We start from the raw sequence: 22,620 nt of genomic DNA, 5'->3' as shown, positions 1-22,620 counted from the left end.
ACTGCTCAGGGTCCCACTTGTAGTTTGTTTCCCAACACAGCGGCTAGATGCCGCTTGCCTCAAGTCACAGCCTAGATTGGTTTAAGAAATATGAATTAACTGTGACGAGATTGAAGTGGAACAGGACCACAGCCTGCATACCAAACAGGCAATCGTTATTGATCCACTTGGGCAGGGCGGTCTTCCCTGGCTGTACGAAGGCAACCAACCAAATACAATAAAAGACTGCATCCAATTTCTTAAGGATGAAAGAACATTCTTTTGCCATTAAGGTGGGCAATCCCATGGTATAACTAGACATGAAGATAGACGCGACTTCTAGCACTGCACTTTCACAAGGTTTGACTTTTGTATAGGTCACTATATCACATGCATTTTCATATCTGTCAGGATTTTAGTCACTAAGCAATAAATTGAATGAAGCACTTTTCCTTTAGACAAGATTATTTGAGAATCAAAGTCCATGAAAAAAATTCAAAGCATGGTATTCTAACTTTAACCAATGTCAGATTTCACATTTGATTGCCATATACTGTACATGTACACCCTTTACATCATACTGACAACAACTTTAAAGAAAGCTCAATATCTTCTAAAGATCAAAACACAACCAAGGTCACCATCTATATTTAGAAGAGGGAGATTTCCTTACATACACTCCCACAAATGCAAGGACCCGCCGGCGGTGACCGCCTTGCCGTCTTTCTTTCTCTTTCTCAGGGCGTTGGTTTTGTTGAATAAAAAACCATGTGTTTTGCAATGAATCTTCCATGTGTTTTGCAATGAATCATGACTCATTCGTAAAAAAAAAAAAAAAAACCTCATTCCTAGAATACAACAGATTTATAAAGAAAAATTATACACTTTTTCTTTGTTACCTTGGGCCAAACTTCCTGCTGCAGGTATGCCACATAACCCGTTATTACTCTACTTCTATTACAACACAAACACGCAAAACTCTAAGGTACACAGTAAACAATAGAAGAAGTGTAACAGCACCTGGAGTTGGAGGATATTTGCTTGTCCATTCTTGCCACAGCCATAGCATGAAACAGTAGTAAACATAATTTGCACTTAGGTAAAGGGTAATGGAGGCACAAGAAGGATATTCGCCTAATGAACGGGGTCATATTTCTCAACTGTCTGCATTAGTACTAGCTGGGTGGCTCTACATCAGACCCTTGAAACAAATGAAAGCATGGCTCTGTATTGCCACGCTTGCTCTGTGCAAGTGACACCAACAACTGGAACCATACCATGGGAGCTAAACTTCTCCAGTTTCGAAACAATTGTCTGAAACTCACCACATCTTGCACCCATAATTTTCACTGCCACAGGCTTGAATAGGAGGTAGGTAAGAGGTGAAACCACTGCTTAAGCTCTACAGCTCGGGCACACTTTCAGCCACACAGAAACAAGGATAGTAAGAAACTAATAAACATATAGACAAAGGGGCTTCTACATAAGACCTTTGAACACAGCAAAGCCCATGTCCTGGTTTACATAGCTGAAGTTCCATCTTCGCACAGGCATGGGATAGCCTAAGCAATTCACTCAAGCAGTTTGCTGTCACATGCAAAAAAATGGGGTAACAACAAAGCAGGGTTTCACAACCATGAAAGTTGGTAGTATACCCACACAGTGGAAGTATACCCACGCTTGCTGGGCAGCTGTCCACTCTGCTGTTTCCACAAGATCAAAGGGGAAGTTGCGGAAAGCAGAGGGGAAGCAGCATCCTGTCACTGGATCCCTCTTTCCTTCCCCTCATGTCATGCCTTCTTTAGAGAAAACAGACCTTTTCCTCAGGAGCAATTCTTATGTCGTCATAATGACACTTCGCTTTAGTGGGAAGAATATCATCAACTATCTGGATTATAGCAACAGCCATTTCAAGAGCTACTCTGAGCTTACAGTTACAGTTGATACTACCAGTCACTGGATAATGAATGTTAGAATGTTGATAGCACAGGTGATTATACAAATACTGCGACTACACATAGTGGAAGAAAGGTGAAACGCAAGCATGATAATACAAGCAGTGGATAATGTCCCACAGCTATTCCAACTCCCATGAGTTCCAGACTAATACATTAGTTTCAGCAGCAATAACAAGGATCATCTCCCTGAGCTTCAATTACTCAAGATATTACATTTCAAGACTGGGGATCCAGGAAGGTCTTACATGGGTCAATCCAAAAATGAAATTATAAATGTTAAACTTGACCTATAAGTGTACTTCCAAGGCTTACTTGTCTAAATATTTTAAAGAATAAAAAATAATAATTATAATAACAATGATGATGCATGTTGTTGTTGACTTGGTTGTGTGATCATGATATTGCTTTGAAGTTGTGATTAATATGACTGTTGATTTCTGTACAAAAACAACATACATCACTATAACGGTTATAACATGACAATTGCTCAAACAACATCCATCTTTGCTCGTGGTAATTTATTAAACCCTTGGCACCTCTCAGACAATTCTATTTGCTCTAGTTTATGGCAGGGATCCAAACAACATTAGTTCACCACACCCTAAAAACACTTGATTCATCTGACTGCAGCCGGGTAATATTTCATTGGGCTTGTGTGACCTCTTCTTGTACTTTTATTGGCCATGAAAAATACATGACCTGTGACATAATAAAATCTAACGGCATACATACTAGAACAGATAAAAACATCCATATCATACCATTGCAATAGCAATTCCAACAAACGAGATTGCATTTTAATTAATTAAAGGCTTGTTTTTCTCAGTGGAAATAAAAAGCCTTTCTGACTGAAAGACACAGCACTGTAATAAAGATGCAAGACAATCAGTGCAAAATTAACCATTCCTCAAAAACCTTGAAAAAAGTACAACTAACATACCATGATTTGTGTTCTATAATAATTTTAATATGAAGAAAACTACCTGAACTGTCACATCATCAGTACAAACTCTACAACACAAGTATGGGAACGCTGAGAGAAACTATGATGTCATACTACAACTTGGCAATGGCAGTGTGAAATACTTGGTAATTAAATCAGTCATCAGACAAACTGTCTACCTCCTTTCACATAAAAGCCTGTATCAGCTATTTCATGCTTTTAAATTATTAGGCCTCAATTATAGGAACAAGCATAGATTTGTAAGCATTTCTAAAAACAGCGAAAAGATAAAGGCAGAATGTTCACTACTGGTAGATTTTCAAACTTAAACGGACATTTAGACAAGCAGGAACAATAGCCTTCCTGTTATTTTCTCAGCTTGAGTGCTATTTATTTGCCTGTTGGTGAGTATATAATTGTCAGACTACTCCAAGGACGTTTCATTAAAATTGGGATTGAAATGAAGGTTAGACAACATTGAATACATCTTCATCTCTACTAAAATATTGCCAGTTTCTATTTTCATAAATCACATATCATCTACTTTCCACCGTATCTGTTTCAACTCTGATGTAAATGTTGTTAACATTTGTCAGCAAGGAACATTCACATTTCAATGTATCTGCGCTATCTATTCCTTAAAGTCATGAAAAAAAGAGGGTACCATAAACCCAAAGACACAAGTTTGAGGACAACAAATTAGGACAAATGAGTTGATGCCTGGGGAGGGACAGTAATAGTTTACTGAGTTTCTTTGATTCAAAAACGTGCCTCAAAGAGTGAGACCAATACAAAAGGAGTGTTTAAATGAAAATCAATCAAAATTCTGTAAATTTGGAAACAATATTGAGTTCTAAAGCTTCTCAGTGGATCCCAAAGCAAACCCTCTAAATCCAATTTCATGCTAAAATCTACCTTGAAATGAATGCTATATGGATATAAGTAAGACCATCAGTGACCTAGTTGGCTGTTGGTGGGGTCTTGTGGTGGTGCTAACTCAAACATTATCGCTATTCCAAAGCCACGATCACCAACAAAACAATACAGTTGACTGAGCAGCGCTATTCCGTCAGCAGTCAGCCATTGTGTTCACATTATATGAGATATAGTTCATGGGCGTGACACGACCTTTTCTTCATGGCGTCCCCTTCCGCATACACAACAGCCCTCCTACCAACGGCGATGATGTACACAGACGGATAACCCTGGCTTTGCTTCCAGGCACGGCGCACCTGCCTCATGTTTATGCCACAGGTTTCAGTGAAGGGCAATAAGTCAACGGTAGCTCTCCGGGTCCTTGGAAAGACGTACTAAAAACAGCAGCGATCACTTCCCTTCTAAAACACCGGGCAGTAAAATCGTACAGGGAGATCTACCTTGCAACGCCGCTGGGAAGAAAACCTTTGACCCACGGCCCTCACGTGAAAATTCCATGTCTAGCATCCTACAGAATTTATCGTTCGTAAAACATACTGCTGCATAAGGAAAATAAATGTAAAACCCTGTTACTAACGCCCGCCGATCTTTGAGGAACTGAACAGTTTCAAATTCGCTACACACAAAAAGTGCAACACTCGTCTTACACATCATATGCCACATAGTAAAATGGGAGGAGGGGCGAGCGACGAATTAACTATCTATTTACGGGAATAAAATGGTGCAGCCATAATCTTGTACAGTATGCAGAATGCAGAGGCCTAATCTGGTGATTGTTTTGCCGTCTGGAAACTGAGACAGTACCGATAACATGACCGAAGTGCGCCCGAACATTTTCAAACCCACACACAAAATGGCGGTAGCCGCTGTTTACAGCAATCACGTCCCAGCTGAACGTGGCGTTCTCCTTCTTTACAACATCAACTCTGACTTTGATTTCCGTCATTATTTCTCTGTATCGTGCACAAATTGGTGACTTAAAATAGCGTACCTTCTAATGACTCCTGTGGGCTCGCTATCGGCAAGTTTCCGGGGAGACTCAGGCCTCCAGGCGGGCTGGCACAAGCATGCAACTGACGCTCTCCACACCAAGCAATTACGGCACACTGGCGGCTGGAGAAAAATCCATCCGCTACACATCCCAATAGGTTAAACCACACTGTGCCCTCCCAATAATTGCCTTGTAATTTTTCATCGTCCCGTGTTGTTGACAACTAGCTGAAGCAAGTGTAAAATATCGGTATAATTTTGATTTTCTGTGACAATAACATATGGTACTTGTTTTTGTGTCGCGGATGGTTAATTGATTTCGCCGCGCGCGCCCTAGCGTTGGAACAAGGGAAACCGGACCGGATAACCGCCGGCGCACGTAGCAGGGAGGAGGGGTGCGTGCGATAGACGAGGGAATAGTCACGTTTTCTTCGCCTAGCAAATACTGTAGATAGATAACAGCGTCTAAACGACAGTATCTTCACTGATGGTCTTTATAGTGCTTAACTGTGGGACGCTACCTTCGTTCACGACTAAACAATCTAAGAAATATCGCCCTGTTTGCCCACACGGGAAGCGGGAAGTTGGAGCCATGTGTCAAAATTCAGGTCATGTGACCACAGAACCCACTACATTAAACAGGAGCGTCCTGCATGCACTTATCTCAGAGTTCATGAAAACAGCCACAGCTATTTTGGAGGGGCTTATCCCCACTTTTTCTTGCAAGAAAATGGGAAGATTGTACACAAAAGGTCATAGGCTCAAACTGACCAATCACAGCCATTGGAGATGACATCATCTCCCCACCTACAGGTAACAGCAGGTGCAAACAATGACCTCACACCCAGGGCCACGCTGTTCAGCTCAGGCAGCGTGCCTTTGCTTGCTTATGTTTTCACATCTGTTGTACCTCCATTCGAATTGTTTCAATGGTGTATTTACATTTCCGCCTTTTATTACATTCAAGTTCCCTGAGTTTCTGTTTTCCATGGTTACCACCATGGAAACACATTGGAGAGCCAGAGTAAATATGGCAATTACGTCGGATTCTCTGAAATCAAACTTCAATCTTTTGTGACACAGCAAAAGCAAATGTGGAAAATCAAGTTCTGTCCGTTTGAAGCTTTTGCCAGAGGTGCAAATCCTAATACCAGGTTGTTAACAGTACACAAAAAACAACCCAACTTTGGAAGTAGAATGTTCTTATCTGCCTATACCATTTTGGTAGTGGTGGTGGTTGGGTGGGGTAGGTACTTGAACTAGAGCTTAACCAGACAAGAAACTTGACTCTCTTAACTGCCTCAGTCTGGTGAACAATTAGCCTTTCCACTTTAGTAACTTTGAAAGGGGAGGAAACCTGCACAACAACCAGAGTCTTTGTACACACAGATGCAATCGCAGTTGCCTCCTATTTCTTGGCTGACTTCTCCTTACCATTTTCGGTCAAGGTGAGCTGATACGGTGCTGCAGGTCAGTTAAGCCTGGTTTGTTTGTGCAGGCATAAGCCACTTAGGAGACTAGTGCATGAAGCATGTTTACAGTAATGTGACTGCTTGTTCAGATTGAAAGCATGTTACTTTATTTAGATGTTGACTCATTCTCATCCTGAATTATTTCAATACACTGCTCTCTTCTTCTTTTTTAACACTTTTTGTACGAGAAAAACAAACATGGTATGTAGGAACAAAACACTAAAAGCATCAGAACAAATGATCTACTCTGACACAATAATTATGACTTTCTGGAGGGGCAACTTCTTCAAACCAGCCTATTACCACTTGTCTTCTGTAATCTCTAACTGTATAATTTTACACATAATTTGTCAGAGAGGTCAATCACCCAGAAGAGCTGATGACTTGACCACAGACAGGTGGTACCTGTATATCACTACACTTTCTCTTACAAACCTTTTCTAGACTACTTTTCTGGACATTGTGAGGTAATGCATGTAAATTTCACAAATCAACCCTCTCTCTATATCTTTTCCTGTCTTCTTAATGATGCATTCTATGCAATTACACACAAACAACCACTTAGCATTTGCTCACTCCACCGGGTATTTCTGGTAAAAACTAAATGTTTTGTCTGGACTTCTTGGCAGACAGATCTTGATGACATACGCAACCCATTCCAGGACTTCATTCCGTGTACGCACGCAATCAACAAACTACAATTACCGTGCTAGTGGAAGCTGGGATAAGGACAATATGGGATTATCTGCAAATTCCTTGGCATCTCTGTGTTTGAAGTGACTGACAGGCCCCGATAATCAGCCTGAGAGTTGCGTGAGCCCTTTTGGCCAGGTTTCCTATTTGCAGAAGAATCCTTCCAACAAATCATTTGTCTGTCACTTGACTATAGATGGCCCTGCATCTTTTTGTACAGGACTGCCACCTAGCAGGGTTGACAGCACAATGCAGCCTTCATTGTCTTGTTTATCTCTGGTGCACTTAATTCAAATGTATACCCATTCAACAAAGAGTTGAACACATTTAAGTTCTGCATGTAACATTAAGAATTCTAGCTAGTATCTACAAATCCATTCAGACATTTCTATCTATCTATAGACACATAAATGTGCCTGTCTCTGCTCTTTTTTCTTCTCCTTCTCTGCTAATTACACTGCAAATAGTGTTATCTCAAAGTAAACGAACCAACATCGGAAGGATGTGTTATATATGTCATCATAAAGTTTAAACACTGTATGGCCAGGACCTACATGCATTCACACATAGTTGTCACAAGGAGGTTGGTTGAAATACACTCTGAGCATTCGGGGGAAGCTGAGTAAAAACACTGAAATGCATGCCTCTAATTTAGCAGGACCACACTACTAGTAAATGTAAATGGTTATATGGGTTCTCCTTTGAACAGACAGTTGCAGGGAGGTCTGATTCCACACTGGGAGCAAAGTACAAACTACCGATGCAAAGATTACTTCATTCCTGATACACTAATCTTACCCTGTGGACACGGATTACAGGGTCTCCCCAGCTATAGTCAGGCCTAAATGGGACTTAAATGCAGTCAGAAACACTAATGTCAACCTTTATTTCCTCATCTCCTGCAGGTGCTATTGTCCGAGGTGTGCCTTAACCCGTAATTTAGACACATAACGGTGGTACAATGGACAAGAAAAACCTCTACTCCAGCCTTTTATTGGAACGATTGTCCTTGCATACCCTCTGGTAAGGGTTTGTGGGCTGTTATAATTACAAATTGCTTTGAGTCGCTTTTTTAAAGAGTTGCTTTTTTAAAAAGATAGTTAGGACTCTTTTACTTTGCCTGGTATGATGTACCTAACTGAAAAAATTGATACATGATGCATTGCTTTTCACTGTATAACATCTATTCATAATTCTTGCCTTCATGTAATAAAGCTATATAGACAAGATGTCTGACACAATTGCTGTTTGGGTGGCTGAAACGGAAGAAGTCTAATTGGACATGCAAAATATATGTAATTGGCTGATACCTCTATATGTCTCGCATAATTAAGACGGCAAGGTACAATTGGTAATGGTAGCCCATCTTACAAGTGTTGGCACTTAATAAGCTCCATCAAAGTAATGTTACAGAGCTAGTTGTAATACCTCAACAGTACAAAATGTAAAGGACTGAGAGACAGACTGTGAAAACAGGCACTTCTGACTATTGTTGACCATTAGCATGTTTTACAGGTTGTTGTGGTCATTAAACAGGGGCATTGTGACCCTTGAATAAACCCTTTCTGTCAATGACATGGTTTGTGGTAAAAAGTAAACCATTGGCAGTAGTGTTAGACAGACAGGTGATCTCCAAGCAGATGTTGCGAGGCTAAATTGACAATTTTTCTTAGCTGCTTTTTTGTGTCGAGTTTAAGATGCAATTTAGAGACAGAGAAGAGGTAGCTTGGAAAATAAAATGATTTAGCCTCCCCTACATCTGCTTGGAGATTATTGCAGGTGGGCTTGCCATACGATTTCTTATCATGTAGCATTTCCCTCAAGAGCTGCTGCATGAGATAAGGAATGGATTTTACATGTCCTGTCTGCCTCTGTGTTCCCTGATTCATGATGTATGCTGATATTTTTGGAGAAAAAATACATGTATATAATGGTTGGCCTCATATGCATAACATGTTAATAACCTTTAGTATCAACTGTATCATCATACATCTAATAGAAACATTATAATAAACGCAGAGCTAAATATACATTCATATACAAAATATACAGTTAACATTGATTTCTAATGGTTAACATGTTTTCACCAGTGTTGTTTCTAATAAAAAGTGTTAATAGATAAAAGCACTAAGGCACAGACCAAAAATATATCAAAGCTATGCATACAATGTTGGCAGAGAATGGTAACAATTTGTAGATTGTAGAATACAGATGTTTATGACAATTGGCAAAACACTATTATTTGAAAGTAGTAAGAATAGTTAGCCCTTTTGCCATTTTCCTTGCTAAAATACAAGGGAATCTTAAATACATACTTATGGCAAAAAAACGACTCAAATGAATGCACAGTCAGAGTGAAGTAAGACGTGACCTAGCATGCTTTAGTTTCATTAAGTCGATTTTATCGCGTGGCTTTGCTCCAGGACTATCATTCATCTTCTCCTTTCAAATATTCCTGCAGCAGGTGATAATTCTCGTCAGGATATTGAGCCACGTACGTGCAGAATGGAAAATAGTTTATAGCTCGCTCAGATTACGACGTAACCCCCAAGATTATCTTGAACCAGATTCACCCAGAAGATTCTGAGATACATGAATCACATGAAGCTGGGAATAAAATGTTTCCACTGAGAGGCACCCAGAGCGGGAGGTAAGTGGATGTGGAGTGCACAGAGTAATGGCTGGGGAAAACGCTCACCTCAGATATATGCACCCACGGGGAACCTGATATATATGAAGGCACAGTGAATACAATTAATGGATCTTCACACTCAACCTTTTGTTCGAAAATGCCAGTATAATCTGTGCTTTGCACACTCTAATCTGCTGAAAATAGATGAATTTGCATTAGAATACAGTCCTTACCAGTTTATCCCCATGTTCACCTCTAGGACTTCTTTATCTTATCTGAATTTCCAGAGATTATCACAGAAATAAACTGGTTAATCTTCTTCAGGAAGATAAAGATCACGGATCAAAATTCATACAAGCCAATAATGCAAAGAACAGGCTTACTGGTGAAATGTTAAAACATTCATAGTGTACCAAATAAAAGGTATGAGAGTTCCAGAGTTGTTCTAGTCTCTGTTTCTGTTTGAATTTATTTTGAGTTAGAGACTGGCTAAATATAGGCTTTAACATAGGGCACTACCGTATTGAAAATGAGTGCTCAAAATTTGAAAAATATTTCAAGAATGGGAGGAGGGCAGCCTATAAAATCTCTGCCACAGTGTACCGGTGGGTCATTTGCAAGTAAAAATGGATGATGGGTATTTCTCCCACCTCAAAAATTTTCCATCAACATGCCCAAGGAATTCCAAAATAAACAATAGATTTTTTTTTCTAGAAAATCCCTGATACAAACTCACATCATACTTACATTCTAACATTTCTGAACTAATCAGCGGGCCACAGATTTTTTAACTAATTCCACAATTGACCTGAATGACTGAATCGTTACTGAACTTTTGTTGTGATACATTATTTGCAGCTGACCCTATTTGCACATGAGAATAGATAGCGACAGACCCATCAATCATTCAATCATCAAAATGGAACAAGCTAACAAAAAATATACACTTGTTCACTTCAATGCTCACAGCATTAGTAGTTACAATCATACACTAGTCCTGTATATTTGTGAAACTGTACCTTGAATTTACAGTAGAACCAGCTGCCAAGTTTTAGCTCAGGATATTGACCTTGTATTTGGGGTTGCAATTTCCAGGATCGCAGAATCGACGACTTAAGGCTTGAGATGTCTCCTGGGATCCGTGCTGTCAATTTCCCTGTGGGAAATGAGGGAAAACATGACTGGTGCTATCGAGCCAGCGCCATGATTGAAGGCAATATCAGCACATGTAGCTGGCAAATTAAAGTATGTAGGAAGCATATGGACCAACGATTCCTCATCTGTTACATCCTGACATTAGAAAAATGCATTGCTCGTACTTTGTACAGATTGCTGCTCGCATAACTGAACATAATAACAAACTAATGGGGGTAAAATCCTGTGTATGTGCTGTAATGTCATGCATGCATGTCAGTAATGTTACATGAAGATAATTAGAATCAGATAATCAAAGATTCTTTAAATCCTTCCACTAAAATTTTTGTAACATGATACAAACAGATACCGATTTTTTTCGACACAAGCTTGTTGTTACCATTCATGACAACATTTGACCTTAAAAGTGATAACTAGAATGAATAGAAGACAAGATAAATGATTGACAATGTTGCGTGTAATTTGTAAGAATGGTCCAGATCACATCAACCTGCTTCTGCATCACATGAAGATAAGGGGTGCAGGTGAATTTCAATTATAGCATCACTTGGGCAATAAAAAGCCTGGTTGAAAAATTGTTATTGCCTTCATGTCGATATAGAGCAAATCTTACAGATTTGTCTAGATTCTTCTGGAGACTGGCAATCTCAACATTGCCAACTGAGATGTAGTTAGGGGCGTATCATCATCATCATCATCATTATCATCATCATATGCTGACATAACACTTCAGGAGAAATGTCTACAAACTACCTGCAATATTAAAGTTCACTAAAAATATTAAAATTAAATCATAGTTAGACAATATAAACTTCTGCTGCAAAATTTCAGTTAGACCACACAAAACCTATGGATAGCTGAGACAAAACTTTTTTTCAGCTCAAATAAACTGTTCTTGACTTCCTAATTGATACGTAATACTTTGATACTAATTAGTCTTTACAGCTATGCAGGAACATCAGGTGGGCATCTTTCCAAATGAACCTTAATATATTAACTAAATGATCCATTTCCACCCAAATGTATCTGTCAGGAACCCATCCTCCTCAAGGGAAGGGGAGGCCAGGTATCTCCTGCTAACACCACATCTGAGGCACAGACCTTGAGTAATATAGCACATACATGTATGCTGCAATGATAATTATAATTGTATGGAGCATTGAACCAGTTCTTTGAGATGTGGTTGGGTGAATGAGGAGAAGAGCAGGGAAATTGGGAGGGGAACCACTGACACTCAACAGACTGAATATGCATATTATCATTAGCAGCATAATTGTTGAAGGTTGCTGAAAGAACTCTACTTATCAATAGCACAAGCCATGATTCCCTCCTTTATCATCCCCCCCTTGGCTATGAATTGCAACTGTCTCTAATATCAAAATTATATTGACTCCTCTTCTCTGTCACCATTTCTTGCAAAATACTCCTGACACAGCACACAAGACCTCCAAGACAATGTACCCCTGGTGCAAGGCAAGAAATCAGCAGGCATTGGATTCATAAATTGTGAAATCGATGGGAGCTTGGCACATGTCCTGGGTTATTGATTATGCCCCCAGTTAGGATGTCGATAGTTGCTTTATTCTAGATGGTTTCTGATATGACATTCATTACAACTGAGGTGTGAAATGGGGTCATCAGAGGTCAAGGTTTAATAGGACAAAATGAATCGTGGGTTATCAGTACAGTGATTGGTCACTTGTAACATTGCAACAAGGACATTGTGGGAAGATGGCAACCTCCTTAACTGTGCCTGCTTTAAGAACAGGATATCTGTTCACTACATGACTGGAGCATAATGTGGAAGTTGACTTTCAACCTATCCAAATGCATAGTGTTAAGGTTTACACGATCCAAGTACCCCATCAGATATGATTATCACATGTCAAGTTCAAACCTGACTGTAGTGGACTGCATGTCCGACCTTGGCATCACAGTAAAATCCAACCTCACATGGAATAGCCATGTCATAAGAACAGTGGCCAAAGCTAATCAAATGCTTGGGTTTATCAAGCGTTCCATAGGTTACAAGTCCAACACTGATATACGTAAGACATTGTATTTGTCTCTTGTTAGAAGTGTTTTGGAATACTGTTCATCAGTATGGAGCCCCACATCACGTAATCTCACAGCCCTGATCGAGGGTGTACAGCGAAGGGCAACGAAATACATCCTCGGGCCCTCCGCTGAACACCTGGACTACAAGTCTAGACTATCTAGACTAGGCTTGTTACCACTGTCTTACCAAAGAGAGATGTCTGATGTTGTGGTATTTGCTAAGTCCCTTGCAAAGGTATATGATTCAGATCTAGCGAGGTTAGCTGCATTCCCTACAAGAACGCCACGTAGTTCAAGGGCACACATGTTAGTCCCTCAGAGAGTAAGATCTTCTTCATTTGCCTCCTCATTTACTCCACGACTTATCACAATTTGGAACAAACTTCCCGTTGAAATCAGAGGGCTGGGAGCATCAGCCACAAGCCCGTCCGATGTGTCTGCCTTTAAACGAAAACTATCTACATTTATGCAAAACCGTTTCCGACAAAACCTCAAGCTAGAGCAGGCTTGCACATGGTCACTAGCATGCTGTTGCGCCTCTTGCATTGCCACAAGGCCACGATAATTTTACCTTATATTATTACTACATGTACATTTGTATATCTATTTCATAGATCTAGACTCCATATTGTATGTGTGTTGTTAACTTGATTTATCTTGACTTGAATGTTACATTGATTATGATATCTGCTCTTGTATTTATGTATATAATGATTTGATGTATCATTGTTATGTTTAAGGTATGGCGGCTTCGAAAAGGTGTCTTTTGACACCTGTTCCGCCATACCCTCCAGTGTGGAGAATCCAAATAAATAAATAAATAAATAAATAAAGTTTCTGGCAATTTTTATGCTCAGAAAAAGCAACCATCATGCACTATTATCTGACTGTGCAGGTACGTCCCTTCAGGGATTTCCCAAATTAAGTAAGAAAATCCATCAAATGACCCCCAGCGGCTTTATTGACCCAGATAAAGCAAACAAGAACAAGCAATCTTGTATGGTATATCTTCGAGTAGTTATAGCCTGGCTTACATCCTCTGTAGTTGCCACTAACTCTTTTTGCTTGCTATACCACAGTGGTTACTATGGAGGGCAGTATCCAGGCTACCCCTATTACCTATGAGAGAAGACATACTAAATGGCAAAAAAGAGACAAATGTAAGAGATGGTTGTGCAGATGTTGAAATGACATGGATAAACTGAAAGCATTTAAAGGCCACCAGGTAGTCATAATATGTTCTGCTTCCTATGTCACCAAATCATTACACCATTCTCATTTGAGCTAGTAACACAGGTCTGGGACAATCTTCAGAATCATGGATTGCGTATTCATGCAATTTATGTACTCACTGCCATGGTTATTTACAATAGATAGTCAGTAAAGTAAGTATGCTGAAGCCTACCAGTCTGACATAATTTACAGGTTCTGAAGAAGAACTTGAAAGCTATATTTGTCACTATTAGAGAACTTAATGTATGGAAATGAAGTTATAATTCACAAACAAATGTAGCCCACGATAATTGCCATTTGGATGATTACCACTGATGAGGGATTTGGGTTCATTAGTACAATAGAAGATAACAAAATCACATTTTAAGCCTAATGAATGCAATGCAAAGGAAAATAAAATTACAATTCAGTTCATACACAATCTTTTCCTTGTTGCTTTAATTTGTGGCTAGTAATGAGAAAACAGGCAAGCAACTACTTGGATTACAGTGTTTTACAAACTTTTAAGTTCCAATTCAAAACCGATGAGTCAAAATTCATGCTACATGGCTGTGCAGTGTGCAGTGGTCATGATAGAATACTTGCTTGCTGCTTAGAACAATCATTTTCTCATCAAAGAGTCACAAAACAAACATAGCACTTGCAGAACTAATCTGAACCTCTCTCAGACTGCCACACAATATGGCCTGTACACTGGAGAAGCCTCTCCACAGCTGAAGCTTTACCCTTATCAGTACACTTCTAAAGATGCTCCACTTGTGCGGACACACAATCGCAGCTCTGTGGTGGGTCACAATGCCCAGGTGTTTCATCGTTAGCGATGCGGCACATCTCGCCCTGCATGACAGGCGCCAAATGCCATGTGACAGTTAACCACTGTGCCACTAAAAGGGCCACAAGGCCTGTTCTCACGTTTGGGAAAAAAATGGGCGTGTTGAATCCTTAGCAAGGCAGCAATTGAAACTAATATATATTCCAAGTACTTGGAAGGGGGGAGGGGTTAAGCCTATGTGTTGCATGCTGCAGCTGGCCTGTGTGAGATTTTCGTGCAGCCGTTGGCGCAATGTTGACAAAACAGGCACTAGAGACTGTTCAGAAATCAAGTAACCCTGCCAGCATTTGAACCACTACGGATACTTTCAGCCCCGGACAAGCTGTTCTATGATAACGGATACAAGCTTGAAATCTTATCTCCTGTTCCGGACAATACAGCATAAGGGAGACAGCAGAAACATGATACCAGGCGAGGAACATGAGAGGTGCTCTCGATTCACTTTTATTACACACACAAAACCACAGGTGGTTCTTAGGGTTATTTCAAAACTGCCCTCTTACAACCCCCTGTTTTCGAGGGCCTTCTTACCACATCAAGACGTTGTGATAGAAGAGGCCTAAAATTTGTCCCAATATTTTCCACTCCTTGTGCACCACCTGTTATCATTAACGATCTCCAGCTCAGCACTTTTCCTACACTGTATAATGAAAACAGCACAGCCCTTTCCATTCATTTTCCTTATCTGAACTGGACAAAAGGGAGAGACCCACTAGCCTGAAAGAAAATGATGTTTAAGATATTAAACCATTTGTAGTCCTGTAGCTGGTACCTCGCATGTCAGCAGTCTTTAATTCCTACAAATATAGCAGCCACTGATAATGAAGGTGAATAGTAAGATGTTCAATGTACATTATATTTGGGGATGGTTACGATGGTATAACTATAAGACAAAATGTATAGACGGTATATGACTAACCTGAATTTTTTGTTTGAAAAAAATCCTGATTTTGGGGTCCCTTGGGAAAAGTTAAATTCTAATATCTTAAATCAAGCAGATTCCTTTTTGCATGTGAAAACTTAACTTTTCAAAATCATTTCAAAATCACTAGAAAATTTGACGGATTTGTACACTAAAATGCAACAATATGATATTCAATTCTGTTTTGCGTTATCTTTTTTTAACTTCTAAGTTTGCAAAAAGTTTTAAATCAGCTATTTTGCACATTTTCAGACATAGATTTTTCACATGCATAAAACCCAATGGAGTATTTTTTTAGTTGAAATAAAGGCGCAAACAAATAAACGTATTCAGCAGTATGGTAGTCATACAAGGGAGACAAATTCGCAGCACAATAACTTCACCATGGACAGGTAACTGCAAAAATAAAACCACAGTGGAACTTTCATGATTTAAAGTGAATTGTACGTTGATGTAGGTTAGACATCCAGGTAATAAGATACGCCAAAAAGTAGTTACTCAAGCAACTGAATATGATTTTGGAAAATCATATCCAGGTGCTTAAGTAACTGCTTTTTGGAGTTTCAAGTTTTCCATCTAAATTACAGGAATAACACAGAGCCCTTATAGGCTTATCGTGATGGCAAATCCCCTCCAGGCCTCCGACTCCGACGTTTAGCACCGTGATTTACCGTTTACAGCGGGACTGTTGGAGTGCCATGGTAAAACTTGTGTTGTCAACATGCCTGGATTGTTCTTATCACCTGCCAGACATTGTAAATTACCGCCACTTCAAGCTCAATACCGTCTCGGTAATTGAGCTACCTGGAATTAATCATTATTACACCTGTCCAAGGCCAAGGGAGACGCGTGTAACTGCCAGCGATGGATGCAGTTATGGTGTGACAGTTACATTTAGGTATCAGGTAACAGGGCCTAGCAATATCAATGTTGTGTTTCCGATTACAGTCTTGAAAAAAATTACGGTAGGTAACGTTAGGTAGGGATTCTCTTTTTTATATTACTTACACTTAGAAACAGAATTGTAAAAAAGGGAATAAAGATCTCTTGCAGCAATTCACACTCATTTGTTTGTACAAACTGTATTGTTACATGTACTACATTTAACATTGACTTTTCGCATGTGCAGTAAGCATAGACAGCTAAATTGGGGTGAATTTGACCTCTAGGAACTCAACTCCTTTGTCTAATGTGAAGCACAGGTGGTTTGATGGGTAACGGTTGTGAGGGCAGGGTTGTTAAATCTGTGCAGTCAACCCAAGTCTGCTCAGCACTTTCAAACCACAGTCAGGGCAAATCACATAGGTCAATAGCTAATGACACTGTCAAACCTTTAGACATTAATCAAACAATACCACATTACTTAGTGTGTGCCATGTGCACAGAGCATGACCCATAGAGAGATGCAATAGACTTGGGAGAAAAACAACCCAACCTTGGGAATGTTTGTTTGTAGGTTATTGGTCCTTCCTGTTGTAGCTGCAAACCTCTGTTTGGTTCAGGGACCACAGAGGCAGGTATTGTTAAAACTGTTGAATGTGAAAAAGAAATGGGAGACATCACAAAAATATCTATTTGATACATTCAGGAAATTCGTTGATGTGGCATAATTGTTTATATGAAGTTGGTGATTCCATTATGATGATATTCTGTCCAATTGTGTGGCATCGTGTGGCGCAGTTGGTAAGGTGTTTGACCCACGACCCCAGAGGTAATGGATTCAAAACCACTGATGTGTCACCGATGTTGTGCCCTTGGGAAAGGCACATGACTTTCGTCACTTCACTCGGGTGAAAATGAGTGCCTAGCTTCAATTAGGGCTGACAGGACAGGGCGCTATATGGAGGTCCCGACTGTTTAAGGCGAGCCACACCTCGAGCATGTTAAAGAACCCACCACACTTATCGAAAAGAATAGATGTCCTTCATGGTGTGAGTAGTTCAAAACCTACAGTCCATGGCTACACTTGGGGCAATTACTGTCGTATTTAGGTCACCTGAGTGGCGCCAAACCCTTGTGATTTAGCCCCGCCTATTGTAAGTTCCTCGCAATTCAGCCCCTGGCTGCCAAGAGAGAGTGTGTACTAAATTCATTAATCTATTTCAAAAGTGATGGAATTGTCATGTTCAGAGGAAACACCATGCGGTTGATGCTGACATGCTTACCAGAGCCCTACAAATCAACCAGGTAAAACTGCGGCTGTCATAATATCTGATTAATCACCCATCACATCCATCACAGACTGGGCAACTCTCAACAGAACTGCAGACCAGGCAAGAAGCAAACACCGCCATAATCTGATTCCAAGTTCATATCTGGGTAACACATCCGGGCAGCCCACGATAATTACAGCATCATACTTCCTTTTTAGAACACGCCGCGTCCCAGCGGTCCCAGCAGCAGTCCTCCGGCGACGATTACAGAGTTCATTACTCAGGGCGGGGTGAAACATTACAAGATTAGCACAAGACAAAGAGTCTGGCATGCTGCAGTGCTACCTGCACAGTCGCAAAGTGCTGACGATTACGCCTACGTCCTCCCCGCCAAGTCTCTCACAGAAACTTTCAAATTTAATATATTAACTCCCATGTCAGCCATAACATGCGCTACGTGCGCAACTTGGGCAGAATTTCGGAATATATCTTGTAAAAAGTCAATAAGATCATGACGTGACTGCCAAGCAGTCAACAGTTGCCCCTTAAGATATAGATTTTTATGTGGGAAATGGTCTGGTCTGGGCAGACATATAAATTCACAACTTCACTGCCCAGGGGCTATGTGCCTGCACTTCAGGTTATGGGGATATATGACCAATCAGATTGTTTGATTCAATCAGGCAAGAGGTTGATCTAATAGTAGAAGCAGTAGTATAATATGGAAAGAACTGCATTGACCATGCTATTAGCGAGGGAAATGTGCACTTGAATATTCAGACTAGATTTGTTTGTATTACCTGAGTCCTGAACAGAATAATATCATAAACATGGTGAAATCTATCACTGCTATTATCACCTTAATGTTCAAGTTGTTTGGCCCAAAACCCAGAGGTCCTGGGTTTGAATTCTCTAACAAGCCCACATGTTGTGTTCTTGGGAAATTATCTCATTTCAGTCAGGTAGGACCTTAGTAATAATCTTCGGTTAGGGATGTTAATTTACCAAAAATAGAGGTCCAATGTTTGAGGACAGCCACACCTCAAGCACGTAACAGAACCCAACACATTCATCGAGAAGAGTAGAGGTCCTTCCCAGAGTGAGTGGATCAAATACATCTGTCCGGATATACGGCCTGTATTCTTCACTACAGACCTGGTGTGCTATGTACGCCATGAAGCTGTTTACTGGGTATACAATACAAATAATCAATTACAATTTTAATTGGGGAACCTGAAAATTCTCAAACCATTTGCCTAGCTATAGGCTCTTTTGAGCTTGTACCAGCTGCAGTTGTTACCATGGCAACCAATCTTGACACGCCCACCTGGAGAGCGGGCCCCACCCCAGAACACCCAGCTGGGCAAACCTTTCCCTCCCAAGAGTCCTGAATCCTGAGACACTGATTGGTGGACACAGACTGGCTTACTTTCAAACTAGGGGAACAACTGCTGCAATAAACGTTTCTCCGTGTTATTTAGGTGCCCAGGCAGCACTCAGGGCAAACTTCGTTGGGGTAAGCCGAAAGAATTTCCCATCCAAAAATCAATTTTATTTTATATTTAACCTGCCCCTAGCTTAATGATTTGATGAAGGTAGGACAGGTTGGTATAGGCCACCTGTACAAATCAGGTTATACAAATGTATATAGAGCAATAGAGGTTATTTGTTCTGTTTATATCGCCCAACGTAGCCTGCAGAAGGCTTCACAATCATGCTCACGAGAAATAACTATTCAAAGTCAGTTTGAATGAGCATTTCACCATGATCCACTGCAACTTCTGTACAAAATTACAACTTGATCCACGGTATCAATTTTGTCAACAGTCGCTAATGCCATTGAGTTTATAGCGGCATGCGAAGACTTTATTCCATTCATTATATTATACAGAAAAGGGTGATTTCTTCTTGCGTGACTGCTGAAAAAATGGCCTTGAGGGTGGAATAATTTCTCAGACACCCTTTGATGTGGACAAGTCTTACCACAGTATGGGCATGCATAACCATGTCCATGAATAGTTTCATCAAGTTGGTAGATCATGGGATATCAGAACAAAACTCAGTCCAATATCCTATAGATATATAAATAACTACATACCACAGAAGGCAGACTCCTTTTGTCATGTTTGCACGACTCGTGTATTGACCAAGTGAACCGCAAAAGGGGCAACTGTGGTGCAAGTCTGATAGTACAATTGTCTCAGTCACTCAGTATGTCAAACGCGTGTGTACTAGTACTCTGAACTAAAGGTTGACATGAAGGACAAACAAAACTTAAATTCATTTTTTGAGATTTTCTACAGAAATGGTAACGCTGGTTCATCTTTATCTGAGGTTAACCTATATTCGTTGTTTGTACAAAAAACGTATTTAGGGATATAAAGTCAATGGACGGTGGTTTAAAATCGGAACACTTCGAAAATATTGCAAATTTGAAACCACTGTCAGCAGACTTGATACTCCTAAATATGCTATTTGGACAACGGATAAAGGTCATCCCACGGATAAAGGTGAACCAGTGTTACATACCAGGGGATAAAGACCAACAGATGTATGTAACGTTACACATTGGCAAGGATTTGCACTTCAAATCTAGGTACCTTTCACAATAATCAAAAGGCTAATCTTACTGCCCTGTTTATAAGAAGTCATCACAATGCCACGTAGATAGATAAATTGTGATATCCATTTAGCCTTTTTTAGGATCCAACTTGTAAACATGACACAAGTTACAGCCATATCCAATATCACAATATCAAGTGCATGCCTCTAGAGAGCACCTTTTACAAACCTGACTGAACTCCTCAACATCTGGTGAACACCAGGAGCTGGCAGTTCAAGTTGCTGAACACAGGGATCTGACTGGCTGACATCACACTACATGGACATCTACCTCCCTTCACAGAATCAAACCACTAGCCCTAGTAGACAGTTGATCTGCTTGTCCTGACATTAGATAAAGTGTGAACAACTGCATGAGTTGTGTAAGCTTTGAGCTAGTGACCCTAGCATGATCAGGACATGTCCATGAACTGTCAGCGGAACTAGACAAGTTCAAGTACACAGCAGTCATTGTACTCATCTTACAGCCAGCTGCTTGATATCAGGCCCCAAAGGTTATCTGTCATGATGGTGCTGATTTCATGAAAGAAAAGCCGACTCACAATCGCTTACACACAATGCACTTTTCTTCCTTTCCAAAATTCTTTCTTCAACTCAGCATCTTTTTTTCACTCAAAAGAGATTTGCTACATCCAGGGATAAGAAACTAGATTGCGGAAAGTGGACCAGTTTCAATTTATAACATACACTATCTTGTATCTTCATGAAATTATTCATGACAAGAATCAAGCATCATATGGAAAACCCATTGATAGTAAAACCTCTACTGTAGCTTGGCAATGTAGATGTGACTGTGCCAGCATTAATCACACATGCACGTGTATGATGTCAACACCAGCCAGAAAATTGGCTAGCCAAAAGTAACATGGGTAGAACACAGTGAGGAGATTTAATGACCACAGTACTGTAGCAGTTGACACGTTCTTCTGCAGACTTGATCAGACATCAAAGCCTGACCTGCCCAGTCAACCACCTCCACCCCAGTTCCTTCACCTCTCAAGGTGAGACAGATTGGTGTAATCGCCAGGGTCAGTAACACCAGCCCACCCTGAACCAATCAGGGGATGGTTCCAGCATGGTCAGGTTCACCACCACTCCTCATAGTGTTCCAAGTTCAGGCAAGGAGGTTGAAAAAAGAGATTCCTTTTTGTCAATGGTGGGAGTCATCCATTTGTAACTTACAGGTTACTTGAAATAACCTACCACTGTACATGTGGCTGTAGAATACTGTAAGTGCATTTAAGTTCGGGGTAAAAGGGAAGGTATTTAATTTCGCGGCAGCAGTGAAATGAGTGTTTGCAGTGGTTTTGAATTTGTGGTAGCGCCATACCTACACAAACTTATTTCCAGTAATGTACTGTACATGCATTCTAGATGAATATTCGCGGTGGTTTTAAGTTTGCAGTTCAGCGAAAACTGCAAACTTGAAATCGCGAATATAAAACCACTGTGAAAATTTCTGCATTTACAGTACTGCCATTGCTTGGCCAGACCAATTTTACAGATACACTCGGTTGTCTAGCATGTTCTGCTTGAAAGCTCATTCAGGTTGTACGTCTCTTAATATTAGACTTTGACTTCCTTTGGATCCACAAGTAGCTTAACATTGTCCGCTATGCTCGCTGTGCATGTTTTAAATTTGTTTACATCAGTATCTAATCTATTGTAGTATTTGTACATGGCCAAGTGTCCAACCCATATAAATTGGACTTGTTATTCATCTTGTTCACAATTTATACCCGCACACACCAAATCAACATCCATCCACAGCTCTTGAGTTAGGATGCCAACAAACAGATGCACAAACAACATGGAAAACATGAAAATACATGCCAGGGGAATTACTGTAAATGCAGAAATGTTTCTATATCTATATCTATATCTATCTATATCTATATAGCCGGTATAACCACCGTTCGGCGTAACACACCAGCTTCGCAGGCACGCGACGCGGCAGCAGCTGGTTATATTACACCGAACGACTGTTTGCGGTGGATTAATGTTCGCAGGTTTTCGCGGTGACCACTTCACCGCGAACTTAA

The 22,620-nt window shown here is 40.3% G+C and overlaps 1 protein-coding gene across 1 annotated transcript in view; it reads right to left on the bottom strand.

The window, feature by feature from the left end:
- The window catches only part of LOC118409520 (protein 4.1-like), a gene marked incomplete in the record, with an annotated part of 43,846 nt that extends 38,473 nt beyond the window's left edge, over window positions 1-5,373 (bottom strand). Inside the window, 1 exon segment of the mRNA XM_035810593.1 lies at window positions 4,808-5,373.
- Window positions 5,374-22,620: the final 17,247 nt, after the last annotated feature.

This window comes from Branchiostoma floridae, chromosome 2 (genome assembly GCF_000003815.2).
Source record: "Branchiostoma floridae strain S238N-H82 chromosome 2, Bfl_VNyyK, whole genome shotgun sequence".
Lineage (NCBI taxonomy): Eukaryota > Metazoa > Chordata > Leptocardii > Amphioxiformes > Branchiostomatidae > Branchiostoma > Branchiostoma floridae.
Note: the sequence above shows the minus strand (reverse complement) of the source record. Positions and strands in the feature narration are given on the sequence as shown.